Below are 16,589 nucleotides of genomic sequence, written 5' to 3' on the forward strand. Positions count from 1 at the left end.
TTTTCTTTCACAGGGTGGGAGGGCTTTTCCCAGACACCATGTTGAAAACCCTCATGCTGTGGTACCATGTGGTACCTCGGTACTGTGTTTGGGATACCCTGCCTTAGACCAGGGGTAGTCAAACTGCGGCCCTCCAGATGTCCATGGACTACAATTCCCAGGAGCCCCTGCCAGCATTCGCTGGCAGGGGCTCCTGGGAATTGTAGTCCATGGACATCTGGAGGGCCGCAGTTTGACTACCCCTGCCTTAGACTAACAAAATCTGTAGTGGTGGATGAGCTTTTGTGAGTCTCTCTGAGCTACTCTTCCACACTCCCTGCCCTTTCCAGAATCAATGGCCGGGAGGTGCTGGGATGGCCGCTGGCCCGAGATGCCCTTCCCAAAGCCACATGGATGTTAATGATTGATTACATTTTTTTAACCCTCCCCCTTCATCCGATGAGCTCAGAACAGCATGCCTAATTCTTGCCTTTTCCATTTTACTTTCACAGCAACCCTGCAGGACAGGAAGTGCAAACAGGGTGTGTTTCCTCTTTCCCCGAGGCTGTCATATTACTGAAGAATCGCACAATGGTGCCGTCCATGTTCCAGATGTCAAATCAGGTTGTGAACATTACCTAGAAAAATACTTTGAAAAAAATGTATATAAGCCCCCAAGAACTTAGGACATAGGCTTCATGTCCCCATCTCAAACAGAATTCTCATATGGCTGCATTTGGATGTTGTGACACAGTTTACTAATGTAACAGGATTAACTTCTGCTTATATATTCCCACTGTCATGATGGTCAGTTCATAGCTTGCACTCGAAAGCTCACGCCTTGAATAAATCTTTGTTGGTCTTAAAGGTGCTACTGGACGCTGATTGTATTGAGCTGACAACAAAGCCCTCTTTCAATATTACACATAGTCAATTATCATAGTCAGTTGGCCAGAAGCTGCGTAAAAATGATTGGGTTGTAACGGGTTGCTCTTTCCTATACTGTGTACATGGAAAAGGCCATGCTGGAGTCCGGAGGGGGAGGCATACCAACGGCAGCAATGAGGAGGGGGAGATGGTAGGCTCCCACCCCCTCCGTGCCCCATGGGAGTGGAGTCACAGGATCCCTCACCCCATTTCTGTTCAGGCTTTTTCATCAGCTGGTCAGTCCTAGGAAAGGTATTATGTGGATTATGTTGTTGGTCTGGGGATCATAAAAAAGATTGCTGGCGTTTTGTCACTGGGAGGCAGAGGGTTTCATATAAGATTGCTTGTGAAGAAATGCATTTTTTCTTTGGGGGTTTGAATTGTGCGAAACCTTCACTCTGAGTGTCAAAAGTCCTCCCCACACACACAGAGAAGGAGGGGGGTAGGGAGAAATCAGTTCAGCTGCTTTCCCAACTTCAGCCCGGATTCATACAAATGCGAATAGAGTTAGCAAGAGAGATAATGGGTGGGTCAACTCGACCCCTCCTCCAAGCTGGGAATAGAGAGTTGAAGGAAATTTCTAGAATCTTCAGGAAAAGCTTCTCTGGTCAGTGGAAGGAGAAGCGGCTATGATAAGGTTCAAGGGCATGGCCAGTTATAATGGATGAGCAATAGGGTGGTGAGTGTCCTGCATAGTACCGGGGGTTGGACTAGATGACCCAGGAGATCCCTTCCAACTCTATGATTCTATAAAAAAAAGATTCCTGGCAGCATAGAGGGAGGGGCCTTTGGTGCTGTGTCCGTCAGAGCAGATTTATGTCTTTAGCTATTTAGACTCCTAGAGTTGGAAATGGCCAAACAGATCATTTAGTCCAACTTTAGGATCAGCCTGAAGTTATGATAAATTTATTGTATTGTAATTGTTACCCACCCTTTCTCTTTGGTCGGCGGGTGGGGTACGCCATAAATATATAAACGTAAACAAGAAATAATTAAAGATCTAAAACAATTAAAGCTCTTTCATCCAGCACTGCCTATTCTGGATTTCAGTGGGAGGGAAGGAGAGAGGGGGCAGAAGAGCCTTACCCACCCCAAATGATGTACAGCTGGGGATTTGATCTTATAGGCCTCAGCCATAGGCCCGGTAGAACAGCTCAGGTGAAGGAAAATAACATATTTCAGTAATCCTTGAAGACGCTTGACTGACATACCACTCAGAACCAATTTTCTGCTAACCTTCCAAGAGTACCTTCACCTTTGGTCTGGAAAAGTGTATGAGAAATTGCACTCTGGTATTTCTTAAGAAAGCAAGCTGAGGAGGCTAACATGGCCACAGTGATCTGAACTTCTCCCCCTTTTTCCTGTCCTCTGCTTTTCATGGCAAATTAAAATTTTGCTTTTGTTTCTGAGAATGCAAAAAAGGGCATTGAAGGGCAAATATATCATCCAGTTTGTATTTGCGTTTTGTGTTTGCATTTCAATTCTACATATATCTGCAGCTAATCTCTGGGCTCTTCCATGCATCAGAGTTGATGATACAGCAACACAGGTGTGCTCATGAGCATTAGCAGCAGAATCAATGCGCAGAATCTGGGCAGGTAAGCAAAATTTGAGAGAAGCCCATGGTCTGAGCCTGTCCTTAGTCAGGTCCTTCCATCTTTCCACAAGTTACCAGTTAAAAAAAGACGGTCTCAGACAGTCCCTCCAATGACTCCTTTTTTCCCTTGAAGGATTCTTTACTGATTTCAAAATGGAATGGAAACAGCAACCAGGCCATTGAACCTTCTCAGTTCTAATTTATGGGAGCCAATCAATACTAATTACTTTAGTGCTAAAGCCTTATTATGGTCCCTCTCTGATCTTTTACTACCTGCTCTGTGGCTTGACTGTATCATCCTTCATTACAGGGCGTGGGAGCAGGTGGCAGGAAGAAATGGCTTGCCGTGGGGTGCCATCCAGTCCCTTTTATCTCCCTTTCGTGGGTCAAAACCCTCAAGCTCTCCAGGAGTTCTCCAGCCACCTCCTAGAGGTTCAGAACAGCAAACAAGACACTCAATAGCAGGAATATACACTCCAGAGGTACACAAAATTCTGTGTACAAAAAGTGGAGGGTCTTCTTCAAAACATATTGCCTGTGTTAACAAACGAAATTACGTTACTTTAGCAGCCATCAAAAGACGAGGCAGCATGCTTTAAGGCAGGGGTAGTCAACCTGTGGTCCTCCAGATGTCCATGGACTACAATTCCCATGAGCCCCTGCCAGCAAATGCTGGCAGGGGCTCGTGGGAATTGTAGTCCATGGACATCTGGAGGACCACAGGTTGACTACCCCTGCTTTAAGGCATTCTTCGGCAAGGCTGTGGTCCACCGGGTTGTCACGAAAATAACAAGATGTATTTGCGAGTCCTAACTGAGCCTGGAAAATGATATTCGAAACCACCAGCCTACCTGGGAGTTCTGTTGGTCTTCATCTGTTTGGAAGAGGACTCTTGTCTTTTAGAGCGTTTGTTTCAGCAGCCAGAGATTGTGACTCCATCAAAGTGTCCACTAGGCAAGGAAAGATAACCCGCAAAGAAAATATTCAACAGAGGCTATTCATGCAGTGTGTGGACCAAGGATGTTAGGGGTGATCACTGATGGCTGTTAATGTAACATAATGCTATTTGTTAATACAGGCTATATTGAATAAGAGTGCACACTGCCTACAGGTTGGCCACCCTGCCTTCTGCAGGTGTTATTCACATATTGTCTAGCTTTCCCCTAAGCCTTGGGTGACATGATGCATACACCCTGCAAGTACAGCAACATTTCCTCCGGCACTCATCTTTCTCCACAAAGACTGGCTTTGAGGATTCGGTATCCCTGCACCTTTGTAGACCTGTCCCCAAAACACCAAGAGATGCTAAAGCTTTCTAAATTCAAATTGCTGTGACCCCAGAAGGTCTCGCCTTCTCAGGACAGCTGACACCAAGGATCTGATTCAGCACACTGAGCCGGCATTAATAAGCAGGCGAGGGGTTATTTGCCAACGGGTCCCTTTTTGTGCTGAATTTGGCATGATGGGGCAGTGTCCCCAGCCAGCTTGCATGAACCAAAGATCTCCAGGATCAGATCTTGCCAGCTGCATTTTTATAATCTTAATTCAGGAGTTGGATTATTGATGGGGAGAGAGATGGGGAGGCATAACATTACCCAACTGCACTTTTTAGAAAGGAAATGGGTGGAGGATTCCCCTTGGGCATCTGGCACTCCTTCCTGTGCATCTTAGAATCCTGATTCCTTTGTGATGGTCAGGGCTGTGGAAGTCCGAGCAGGCACCCTAGGCCTTGACCTGACCCATGGTCCATTTGCCCGGTAATTTCAGCAGATGGGAACTGTGGGGTTCCGGTGACCCCTCTCCCTTCCAATGGACAGGCCTCTCTGGTTCATTAATCGCTTGCTGGAGGACAAGGGGGAAAAGATGGTCTGTCTCTTGTATGGATATTTGAAATCCAACAATTTGCTACCTCTATCTGAATCCTTGGGTTGGTGTATACTATGCAAATAGGGATGCCAGTCCCCAGGTGGGTCCTGAGGATCCCCTGCTCTTATAGGTCATCTCCAGACTAAAGGGATCAGTTCCCCTGGAGAAAATGGCTGCTTTGGAGGGGGGACTCCTTAGCATTCTACTCCACTGAAGTCCCTCCCTGCCCCAAATACCACCCACTCCTGGCTCCACCCCCAAAGTCTCCAGGTATTTCCCAACCCACAGCTGGCAAGGAAGGAAGGAAGGAAGGAAGGAAGGAAGGAAGGAAGGAAGGAAGGAAGGAAGGAAGGAAGGAAGGAAGGAAGGAAGGAAGGAAGGAAGTGGACTGAGATAGAAGGAAGGAAGGAAGGAAGGAAGGAAGGAAGGAAGGAAGGAAGGAAGGAAGGAAGGAAGGAAGGAAGGAAGGAAGTGGACTGAGATAGAAGGAAGGAAGGAAGGAAGGAAGGAAGGAAGGAAGGAAGGAAGGAAGGAAGGAAGTGGACTGAGATAGAAGGAAGGAAGGAAGGAAGGAAGGAAGGAAGGAAGGAAGGAAGGAAGGAAGGAAGGAAGGAAGGAATGCCACCAGGCTTTTGCTTGGGGCCAGTGAACTGTAGAACAACATCAGAATGGCCTCCTCCAACAAGACCCCCCCCCCAGAATGGGAGAAATGGAATAACAGGCAAGATTTTAAGCATTGGTGACTGCAACTGTATGTTTATTTAAATTTTTAACTGTTTTAATCGTTTCAATGGTTTAGCGTAATGGTTTTAATTATTATGTAATATAAATAATGCAAGCCTCCCTGCGCGAGCTATGCTGGGAAGGGTGGTTATATAAATCTAAACATAAATGAATAAAATAAATAACACATGAAATTGCCTTGTGTTCGCAGAATTGCCCTACGAAGGTCAGTATTGGCACGAGCTCTCCAGGGTCTCAGACAGAGGTCGTTCACATTACCTGCTACCTGACCCTTTCAACTGGAGGTGCCTGGGATTGAACCAGGGACCTTTGACATGCCTAAGCAGACGCTTAGCCACTGAACCAAGGACCCTCCTGTTCTGTACTGTGGTAATTCTCCCAAAAACAGGCACTCAGAACTTTGGGGGGGAAAAAGAAAAAAACCTCAGTAGTTTATTTCAGGAGAGAATTAAGCGCCTCACAGGACTCCTATGACACTTAAGACAAAAACAATCGATTAATGTAGATAGCCATGTTGGTCTGAAGTAGCACAACAAAATTTGAGTCCAATAGCACCTTTAAGACCCACCAAGATGTATTCACACCTTGAATAAATTTTGTCCCTTCCTCTGTTATAATTTGTTTTGAAATTTCTTTAATTTATACACGGGGAGGGGTTTGAAGTCACTCAGGTGAGCTAAACAGCATGGCCAGTTTTTAGGGGGTGGGAGAACGCAGAGCAAGGCAGCGTTATCAGGGGGGTGCCCTTAATAAATAAGGCAGGATCCTGTCACTTCCTTAACCATGAAATATTGATGAAGCTGTATGCAGCCCCTCCGAAGAGTTCGCCTTTGCCCTCACTTTAGTGCGTCCGCGTCCAAGGGCTGACACAAGGGAAGGAGAAAAATCATAATGACTGGAGCCCGTCCAACAATCCCAGAAAGCAGCTCGAAGGACTGGCTTCTTCTGGAGTCAGCCAGATTTCTGGGAAACTCATTCTGAAGAGAGAAAGAAAACTTCCCCCCATTCAGGGTAACCTCAAAGCCTGCAAAATTTGTCAGGGATTAATCAGTCAAAAGATTGAAAAAGGCGGGGTTGGATTGTACGGCCTGGGCAACCTGGGTTCAAATCCTGCTTTGCCATGAAACTCACTGGTTGTCCTTGGGCCAGCGGCTCTCTCTCTCTCTCAGGCTACCCAAAAGGGCTGTTGTTGCGAGGATGACATGGGTGAGTAAGTTTGCCACGGTGAGCTCCTCCAAAATATATGGATTGAGTGTGTCAGTGTCAGAAGAGCAGTCCTCCTGTGCTTTGATTTTTGGTTTTTGCTTGTTTTGTTTTTCTGTCTGGAGAAAGACCAGAGTTGAGATTCATCCAGAGTTGCGGCAGTCCCTATTGCACCGTTCACGCTCAATGCAGAGATGTGGCAGAATCGCCCACCTTGAGGGGAGGCTTCCTTATGTCTCTCTGCAGGAATCCCTGTTCTGGTGTTGCTTCCTTCCCATCCGGAACTGCACCCAAAGTAACCTGTCTTGGAATTAAACCTCATCTCCGGACAGCAGAGATCAGTTCCCCTGGAGAAAATGGATGCTTTGGTGGGTGGACCCTGAGGGCTTGTGCCCTCACAGAGGTCCTTGTCCTCCCCAGGCCCCATCCCCAAATCTCCAAGAGGCTCCTAACTTGAATCTGGCAACCTTTCCCCCCATCCCCTGCTGGGGTTCCCCGGTAGGGACCTCGTAGCCCTAACACTAAGGAGAGTGGGGCTTTGGGGGGAACTTCAATGGGGTATAATGTCATAGAACCCACCTCTCAAAGCAGCTGTTTTCTCCAAGTGATCTCTGTTGCCTGGATATCAATTGTAATCCCAGGAGATCTCCAGCTGCCAACTGGAAGTTGGGAACCCTAATGCAAACAGTGCCCCTCCCTCCCTCTTTGCATAGCGGGGTCAAGTGCCTCTTGAGTTGTCCAGCCCTTGGCTGTTTCCCTTGATTTTCTTCCAATCAGGGCGGCAATCCGACGGCTGTTTAGATCTTCTCTCTAGACAGCTTTCTGCCCCTGACTCTAGGGCCCGACTTCGTTAAAAAAAAGAATTATTTTACCATGGCCTTATTCCATGTCACAATTGTAAAAACACATTATAAAAGCAACCGCTACTGAACTAATTTTATCACCAGGGTGGTAATAAAGTTTAACACAACTATAATGTGGTGGTACACGGGAAAGATTGCTAGAGAGCCACAATATCCTGCTAAATTCCTTTTTTCCCTCCCCGGCCGAAGCCAAGAGATCCTTTAAGAGATGCACTGAAGATTTTTGTGTGTGTACGTGCTCCCCCGCCCCCTCCCTTGTTGAGATCTATGCATTATGTATATTTTAGAAATGACAATAAAATGCTTTGGCAAGTTGGGCGGTTTGTGTCCAAGGCACCCTGGCTGCTCCGTAACAACTGTGTGGGGGAAAGAGAAATCAATAGAGCAAACTTATACAGAGGAGTAAATAAGTGGGGGTGGGGTGGGGAGTGATGGATTAATTTCTTCCATTGTGCTGAGTCTAGATGAAAACAATCACAAAAGGGCAACAAAATATATTGATTAATATTAGACCCCGGAAAGCTGACCCAGGGCTTTCCTTTAACTGTATATTTATGATACTTGGAGACTGACAGAAATCAGGATGGTCTATAAATTAGCTTTGCCATGACCATAGAATTTTTTATAGAGAAGAAGAAGAAGAAGAAGAAGAAGAAGAGTTGCTTCTTATATGCCACTTTTCCCTACCCGAAGGAGGCTCAAAGTGGCTTCCAATCGTCTTCCCTTCCTCTCCCCACAACAGACACCCTGTGAGGTGGGTGAGGCTGAGAGAGCCCTGAGATTACTGAAGAAGAAGAGTTGGTTCTTATATGTCACTTTTCTCTACCCGAAGGAGTCTCAAAGCGGCTTACAGTCGCCTTCCCTTCCTCTCCCCACAACAAAGAGAGAGAGAGAGAGAGAGAGATGTATAAATTTATTACGAGGGATATGTTTGGGAAGAGGAAGGGAAGGAGTAAGCCACTCCAAGACCCCTTAAAGTAGAAGAGAGTGGAGTATAAAAAACTATTCTTCGTAGGCCTCCCATCCCAAAGACTCAACAAACTTTAGGCATGTCATTTCCCCCTGGCATTTCTAAATGCTTTATGAGGCCTCCTCCTACATTTGTTTGGCATTTATGTAGCCATCTCTGCAGGTATCTGAGAGGGTTGCCTAGAGCAGGGGTAGTCAACCTGTGGTCCTCCAGATGTTCATGAACTACAATTCCCACGAGCCCCTGCCAGCGTTTGCTGGCAGGGGCTCGTGGGAATTGTAGTTCATGAACATCTGGAGGACCACAGGTTGACTACCCCTGGCCTAGAGAACTGGGGATGGGGCAGGGTTGCCAGGTCTGGGCTGGGAAATACCTGGAGACGTTGGGGGTGGAGCCAGGAGTGGGTGGGATTTGGGGCAGGGAGGGGACCCCAGTGGAGGATAATGCTATGGAGTCCCCCCCCAAAGCAGCAGAACAAAGTTTGAGTCCATCTGCACCTTGATTCGAGATATAAGCTTTCGTGCTTATATCTTCTTCAGATAACCTTTTTCATTAAGAACTTTTATTTTTATAATAGTATACAGGAAAAAGAGAAATAGCTTTTGGTTACAGTGTGTCCCCCTCCCTCAACCTCCCAAAATTTCATTTGGCAATAGATGACCTTTTCAGGGAAGAGATGGTTTGCCATTCCCTGGACTTCCCTGGGGTAGGAATTTGTGTGTGTGTTTCTGTGTATGTATTCAGGAGCTCAAAAGTTGAGTTAGGAAACAATATTAAAACAATATTTAAAATTATAACAAATATTTATTAAAGTGCACCAATATTACGTTAAAAACAAAGTAAAAACTAAGCATATACATATCTAAAGGCACATGAACAGACCAAATGCATTTCAACCCACAGGGGTCTTCCTCAGTGGTCAGCATATAATTTACAATGCACTCGTATCTAAAAACAAATTCTAACGTTTTGCTGGGTGGTCAAGAGAAATCTGCTTGGTGTAGCCCCAACCAATACTTCTACAGCGTTTCTTTTGGGAGCCCACCTTCTAAAACATATATTGTCTAGGACAGGGGTAGTCAAACTGCGGCCCTCCAGATGTCCATGGACTACAATTCCCAGGAGCCCTTGCCAGCGAATGCTGGCAGGGGCTCCTGGGAATTGTAGTCCATGGACATTTGGAGGGCCGCAGTTTGACTACCCCTGGTCTAGGACCACCACTCTCAGCTATTGTCTTCTTCCGCATCAAGGATGCATTTCATGTGTGTCAGAAAAAGCTTTTCACACGGCCAATTTCTCCAAATGCCTCTTCTGTTCAACACCAGGCAGTTCATCAGCTCTTTCAACATCAACTCTTTCAAAGTACAAATTTGTGGGAGGAGGTGGAGGGTCCAAACTGGGAGGAGGGATCAGGTGGCCCTGCTGCCTTTCCCCCTAAGTTAAGACCCTGTCAGGTGGCGCTTGGAATGAAATATATTGTCCGTGTTTACCCAGCTGTCTCTGGGAATGTCCATAATGATTCTGTTTTTTATCAGGCAACCGAAAAAGGACAAAAGAGCAGCGGGGCAAAGAAAGATACATTAGCTGTCAACACGCAGGTAACATATCACGCTAACACACTGCATTCGGCTACTCACCCAACTACTTGGTGCTTTGTTTTCTTTTTAAGAGCCTCCCATCAACCCTGACAGATGGATTACACCTGAGAGACATCCGTTGCACGAGAGAGATCGCTACCTGCACAGGAGTGGGATCCTGCTTTGTCATTCGAGCAGCTTCCGCCTTCCCTAATAGGCCCTCTTCCCCAGGAACAAGTAAAGCGCATGTGTGATTCGTTTTCAACTTCTAAAAATCTCCCAACTGTTTGCAGCAGGATCCATTCTCTGCTGGTCACGGAAGGACTGCGAGAGCATTTGATAGCAAGGCCGCTTGGAGACGGGTTAAGGAATGGCCGGGTTCCTGCGGAAAAATTAATAAGGACGCTCACCAAAAATAGTCAGTTTTGCAGGAGGGCATGAAATGAGAGGGACACCTTGGGCTCACCTTTGTTAGGGCTTGCAATAAAATTTTAAAAAGCAGAGTGGATCGTTATTCCCAAAATGCCAGTGTGGGGGTGGGGGCTTAAGTAAATTCATTCCTTCCCTCTCCTTTCATTCTCATGGAAGGGGAGACTCACAGGCATAAGAACATTAAAACATCAGAAGGGCCCTGCTGGGTCAGACCAGTGGTTCATCTAGTCCAGCCTCCTGTCTCACGCAGTGGCCAAAGACTTGCTCTGGAGGGCCAACAACAGGGCAGAGGGGCCAAGACCTTCCCCAGATGTTGCCTCCTGGTTCTGGGATTCAGAGGTTACTAGAGAGCTGGCAAGGCGTTGTGGTTAAGAGTGGCAGCTTCTAAGCTTGTGAGCCAATTTTGATTCCCTGCTCTTCCATGTGCAGCTAGCTGGGTGATCTTGGGCTAGTCACAGTCCTGTTAGAGCTCTTCTCACATCTGCCAGGAGATGAGTTGTAATTCCAGGGGATCCCCAGGTCCCACCTGGGGGCTAGCATCCCTTATTTTGAAAACCCTACAATGTCACAATAGCTGGGAGTTGACAAGAAGAAGAAGAAGAAGAAGAAGAAGAAGAAGAAGAAGAAGAAGAAGAAGAAGAAGAAGAAGAAGAAGAAGAAGAAGAAGAAGAAGAAGAAGAAGAAGAAGAAGAAGAAGAAGAAGAAGAAGAAGAAGAAGAAGAAGAAGAAGAGTTGGTTCTTATATGATTCTTATCCTAAAAACCCTACAAGGTCACAATAGCCGGGACTTGATGACAACTACTTGAGCCAACCGGTGAAACTGGTGCCTGTTTTATGGCCAACTTCCCACTGTTCTGTGCTTGGCACGGATTCTGTCCTCTCCGTGCTGCAGTGTCCAAAACAGAGTCGAAGGGAAGGGAAGGCAATCCGAATGAACGGCGCCTCTCTTAAGAGTGACCGTTACTCATAATCAATTTATGCCTACATAAAGCTTTTATAAGGAATTCAGCCAGGTTATATAGAAAGGGTTTATTTTACTGCTTCAAGGCTCAGCGGTTTATTGAATTAGTATGAGGGATACCCCCAGAAAGCACTCAGCCGTGAAGCTGGACGTCTCCGATTCAGATGCTGCCTCTGCCCCAGGCTGCCCCAAGCCACTGTCCCTAGCTCCGCCCACTGTCCCTAGCTCCGCCCACAGGACTCCTTCCAGGGCTTTTGCAATGGTGACTTTGACCCTTCTGAATGGGGTCTCCCTGGAGTCATCCCCGCCTACCTTTTACAGAGTACCTAAAGCTGTTTTATTTAGTCAGGTTTGTTTGAGATTCGGCTTGCAAGAGATTCGGCTTGCAGTGATTCCAGGGGATCCCCAGGTGCCAAATTAATTCAGGCTGAATCGGAAATGTTTAGAAAAAAAATTTGGGTGCACATGCTTAGGCCAAGCAGATTACCACTGAGCCAGGGCCCCTCCCAAATTGGCTATCAGCGGTCCTCAAACCCTATTAACTTTTATGGCCACCGTGATGGAGCAGCTTGCAGGCCAGGTTAGGATCTGGGACACTTGGGTTCAAATCCCTGCTCCGCATTGGTAATTGGCTTGGTTCTCTCTCTCTCTCTCTTCCTCGCAGGGTTGTTGAGAGGACAGAATGATATTGTAAGCCGTTTACAATACAAATATCTGAATGAATCAATGGCCTTGTTAGAAAATGGAAACCTGCAATAGAACAATCCTTAGACATTCCTTTCCCTGCTCTCTTTAAATTGCTCTATCATGGTTTGGAGATCCTATAAACTGGTCTTGATATTGTACGCCTCCAAGTCAAAGGCTGGTTCTGATGTCCCCTCTGAGCCACCATAGCCATGAATGATGTATCTCCCACAGCACCTGTTTCCTAAGTCGAAACAAAAAAAACCCACCAAGCAGTACAAAGTTTTCTGAATGAATTGCACCACGGAGTAATTATACGTCCCCGCAGACTACTCAGTGCCGTAATTGCACTGCTCTCTTTGCCAGGTGACTAAGGGGGAAGAAAAATCATATATTTACTTCATATTGTAACCTACCATATACAGTAATTACTCTGCCTTTCCTCGGCACTTAACGTATCAATGGAGGTTCCACAATTATCACATTTATAAAGAGCCCTCGTGGAGGCGGTCCACAGCCCGTAATTTAAATCTTTCTGAGCGACTACCCGCTAATGATTTTAGTTCAACCTTGTGAAAAGGCAATATTTATTGACAGCTGTGCTTTGCATAAGGCACATCAAGTCCTCTAAAGCCGGGAGAAATATACTCACACCTTTCATAACGCCGATCGTTTTACACAACCACAGCATGGTGGAGTGGTTAAGAGCAGAGCACTCAGATCTGAACCGCTGGCTTTGATTCCTTGCAGGGTGACTTTGGGCCGGTCACAGTTCTCCCCGGACTCTCTCAGACTTCACAAGGTCCCTGTTGTGGAGAGTGGAAGGGAAGGTGTATAAGCCTTCAGGGAAGAGTGGGATAGAAATAAAATTTTATATTGCCTTATTTTGTGCTTCTGTCAGATGCTGGCGACCACATTAGATTCTTTTCAAAAGTAAGAGTCTGTGAAGCACAGAGTTGTCTCCCCCCATCACAATTTACTTACTTTATGTATATCTTCCCTCCCCTCTCCTTCCATGGAGACCAAAACTACTTACATGATTCTCCCCTTTCCCCCTCACAACCACCCTGCGAGGTAGGTTAGGCTGTGAGTGTAGGAACAGCCCAAGATCAACCAGCAAGTTTCCATGGCAGAGCAGGAATTTGAACCTGGGTTTCCCAGATCCAGGGATGCCAACTTTGGGTTGGGAAATTCCGGGATATTTGGGGTGGAGCCTGGGGAGAGCAGAATTCATAAATATCTTGAAGAGGATGTGAGCTGTCAGGTAGAACGGAGATTATCTCTGTGATGATGAGGTGGCCCCTAAACCTGCCCATAAGACAGGTTTGCAGGGGGGAGTTGGGCTGAAAGTCGTCTTACCCAAAAGGAGAGAAGCAAGAGCAATTCTTCAAACTAATCTGAGGTTGGATAGCACTTTACGGGGACCAATAAAATGCCCGAGGAGGATCCAAAGTATTTAATATGGGTTCAGAAAGTTAAGTCTTTGCTGGTCTTTCTCTAGAGAGCTTTTGGGTCTATCCAGAGCATTTTTAATTCCATGCATTCTCTAAGAAGCCCAGACTGTTTCTCACGTGGCTCTCACAACAACCCTGCCAGGTCGGTTCGGATGAGCATGTGTGACTGTCCCAGTCATTCAGCAAGTTTCAAAGCAGAGCGAGGACTTGACTCCTTCATTGTCTCTCCATGGGTGGCCAAACTGTGGCTCTCCAGATGTCCATGGACTACAATTACCATGAGCCCCTGCCAGAAGACGTGATATCACAACAACATGTCAGTTCTCTAGGATTTGCCCCAAACTCTATGGTTTAGTCATAGAGGGGATTTTTTGTTGTCCTGAAATGTGCATATATCACATGCACATGATGGGTTTTGTAGTCTTTAGATGGTACCGATTGCTGTTCTCATGTGCATGTACTTCGATCACAGGCACCCTTTCTTTTGTCACAATCGCTCATCCCCTCGGGAACTGACCACTTGCCCAGGACCCAAAGGCATCTCTAGAACGATCAGGGTTCTGTTTTGCAGAGGTATTGGGGAACTCGTTCTGGGTAAACAAACCCGCTGTGTTCCTTGATCCGACCGAGCGGTGGCTGAGGAAGGAACTGGGTTTGCAAATGGCTGTGTGGCAGTGGCTTTATTTTAAACCACCGCTCTTCACGCCTATGAAATAAATGCCTTGACTGGAAGGGGAGGGGGAAGCGGGCGAGGAGGACGCAAGCCTACACCGGAGATCAATAGAAAGCATTTAGCCAGCAAGGTGACAGAGACAGAGTAGGCTTAAATCAAAAGGTCTTTACTTCTGAGTTTGGGGAGTACAACCCGGCATGCATTCATTCCGTGTTGCACGTCCTAATAATTCTCCGATTAGCAGCTCTCCGTCCTCTGCTGAGCTGAAAATTCTTTCGTGATCTATCGAAGGCCGTGGCGTTTCCCACAGACAAATTCACGCCCCATTATGCCAGCCGCCTGGATTTTACATTGATGAACTCTGTGGCAGGCCTTTCTCTCCTTCTTGCTACCTGAAATAGACCTGTCTCCTGAATGTATGACGGGGGAATTAGCAAGCCTACGAGATGGAACTTTGCAAGAGGGGCAATAAGTGAGAATCTCCACCACCTGGTACTGGAGGGGGGGGATCTAGCCCAAAAATTAGTAGGTAGGTGGGTGGATGGATGGATGGATGGGTGGGTGGGTGGGTGGGTAGGTAGATAGATAGATAGATAGATAGATAGATAGATTAGATAGAATCTCAGGCAGAGGCAGTTTTTAGAAATTGATAAAAAGGATTTTTATTATAAACAAAATAAGAAGCCCTTAAAATACAAACACACAAATGTAAGTTAATGCATACACACAGAGGAAACAAAATAGGTAATTGTTTGTGATAGGGAATTAAGATTAGGGAATACTAAGAGCCTCTTGTGTCGCAGAGTGGTAAAGCAGCCAACATGCTGTTTGAAGCTCTGCCCATGAGGCTGGGAGTTCGATCCCAGCAGCCGGCTCAAGGTTGACTCAGCTTGCTGGGGGGTAAACGGTCATGACTGGGGAAGGCACTGGCAAACCACCCCGTATTGAGTCTGCCATGAAAACGCTGGAGGGCGGCACCACAAGGGTCAGACATGACCCGGTGCTTGCACAGGGGAGACCTTTACCTTTAACTTTTTATCTTAGGAAATAAGGTCAGAGAAAGTCTGAGAAAGTGAGCCCAGTACTGGGAGAAAAAGAGCAGGAGCCCCATCCTGCAAGCTGGGCTTCATGAAGGGAAAGCCAAAACACAAGACAAGGATGGCCACTCTCTGTCTCTTTTTTTATAGCCCAATGTGTATCTGGAGGCTAAGATTGGGCATGAGAGCCCTATAACAATGTCTTCATGGAATTAATGTGGCTATATTATTGAAAGTAAAAAAGTGTAATATTCTGGCCAGGTGTCCTGATAATGCCAGCATGATGTCACTGGAGATGTCTCAATCTGTGGTGACGGCTGGGGAAGCCCTGAGGGATTTCCCAAACAAAGACAAAAGGTGCTAATGAACCACCTGAATAGGTGCTTAATTGCAAATGGGCACTTAACTCGATGGAGGTTGGACTGGATGGCCTGGATGGACCCTGACATCTCTATGATTCTCTGACTTTCCTGGGATAGTCTTGGACAGGAATTTGGGCCAAGGGTGTTTGCTCTGGGTGGGGACATTTAGCAAAAGAAGAGAGCACAGGAGTAGTCAACCTGTGATCCTCCAGATGTCCATGGACTACATTTCCCATGAGCCCCTGCCAGCATTTGCTGGCAGGGGCTCATGGGAATTGTGGTCCATGAACATCTGGAGGACCACAGGTTGACTACCCCTGCCCTAGCACATGCACAGGAAGGTCATCTGTGCATTCAGGGTAACCCAAACAGGGTGCGTGCTTGTATGTTGCTTTAGGATGCTTAGGGCTGATCCTGCGTTGAGCAGGGGGGTGGACTAGATGGCTTGTATGGCCCCTTCCAACTCTAGGATTCTGTGATTCTGTCATTGTCTGAAAAATTGGAACCCTGCCCTGGTTTTATGGCTCTCTACCTGTTGGGTACTTCCTCAGACTGATTAATACCAGATGAGGCCCCGGCCCTCTGAGCCCTCATTTCCCAGGCCAGAGGCAGACGCCAAGAGCAGAAAGCTATTGAAAGAATAGCCATTCAAGAGACGGAAAGGTCACCAAATGGGCACGTGGAAAAGGCCAGGCAGCAAAGCAAATAAGGAGGTTGGGGGGAGAGCCCGGGTGCATCTGAGCCTCATCTCCCATCAGCAAATGTTGCCGGCCTGGCGGGGATTTCAGCTGAGGCTCGATTGCCTCCCTTCCCTCCGGATACTGGAGCGATTCAAAATGCCATCATTTAAGGCAGGGGTAGTCAACCTGTGGTCCTCCAGATGTTCATGGACTACAATTCCCATGAGCCCCTGCCAGCAAACGCTGGCAGGGGCTCATGGGAATTGTAGTCCATGGACATCTGGAGGGCTGCAGTTTGCTCACCCCTGCTGTTAACAGTATGGAGGGCATTTATTCATTGGGTCGCCATAAGCTTGAAGTAACTTGATCACACCTATCATAGAATCATAGAATCCTAGAGTTGGAAGGGGCCATACAGGCCATCTAGTCCAACCCCCTGCTCAACGCAGGATCAGCCCTAACCATCCTAAAGCATCCAAGAAAAGTGTGTATCCAACCTTTGCTTGAAGACGGCCAGTGAGGGGGAGCTCACCACCTCCTTAGGCAGCCTATTCCACTGCTGAACTACTCTGACTGTGAA

At 46.9% G+C, this 16,589-nt stretch overlaps 1 long non-coding RNA gene across 2 annotated transcripts in view; it reads left to right on the top strand.

Annotated features, from left to right (window-relative positions):
* LOC143820818 (uncharacterized) overlaps nt 1-5,811 on the top strand; it is a 38,573-nt gene extending 32,762 nt beyond the window's left edge. For both annotated transcript variants that reach the window (XR_013225537.1, XR_013225536.1), the window contains 2 exons: nt 492-2,985; nt 5,304-5,811. This is a non-coding gene — a long non-coding RNA (uncharacterized LOC143820818). The remainder of the gene's footprint in view (nt 1-491; nt 2,986-5,303) is intronic.
* The last annotated feature ends 10,778 nt before the right edge of the window (nt 5,812-16,589 follow it).

This window comes from Paroedura picta, chromosome 11 (assembly GCF_049243985.1).
Source record: "Paroedura picta isolate Pp20150507F chromosome 11, Ppicta_v3.0, whole genome shotgun sequence".
NCBI classification, from domain to species: Eukaryota; Metazoa; Chordata; class Lepidosauria; order Squamata; family Gekkonidae; genus Paroedura; species Paroedura picta.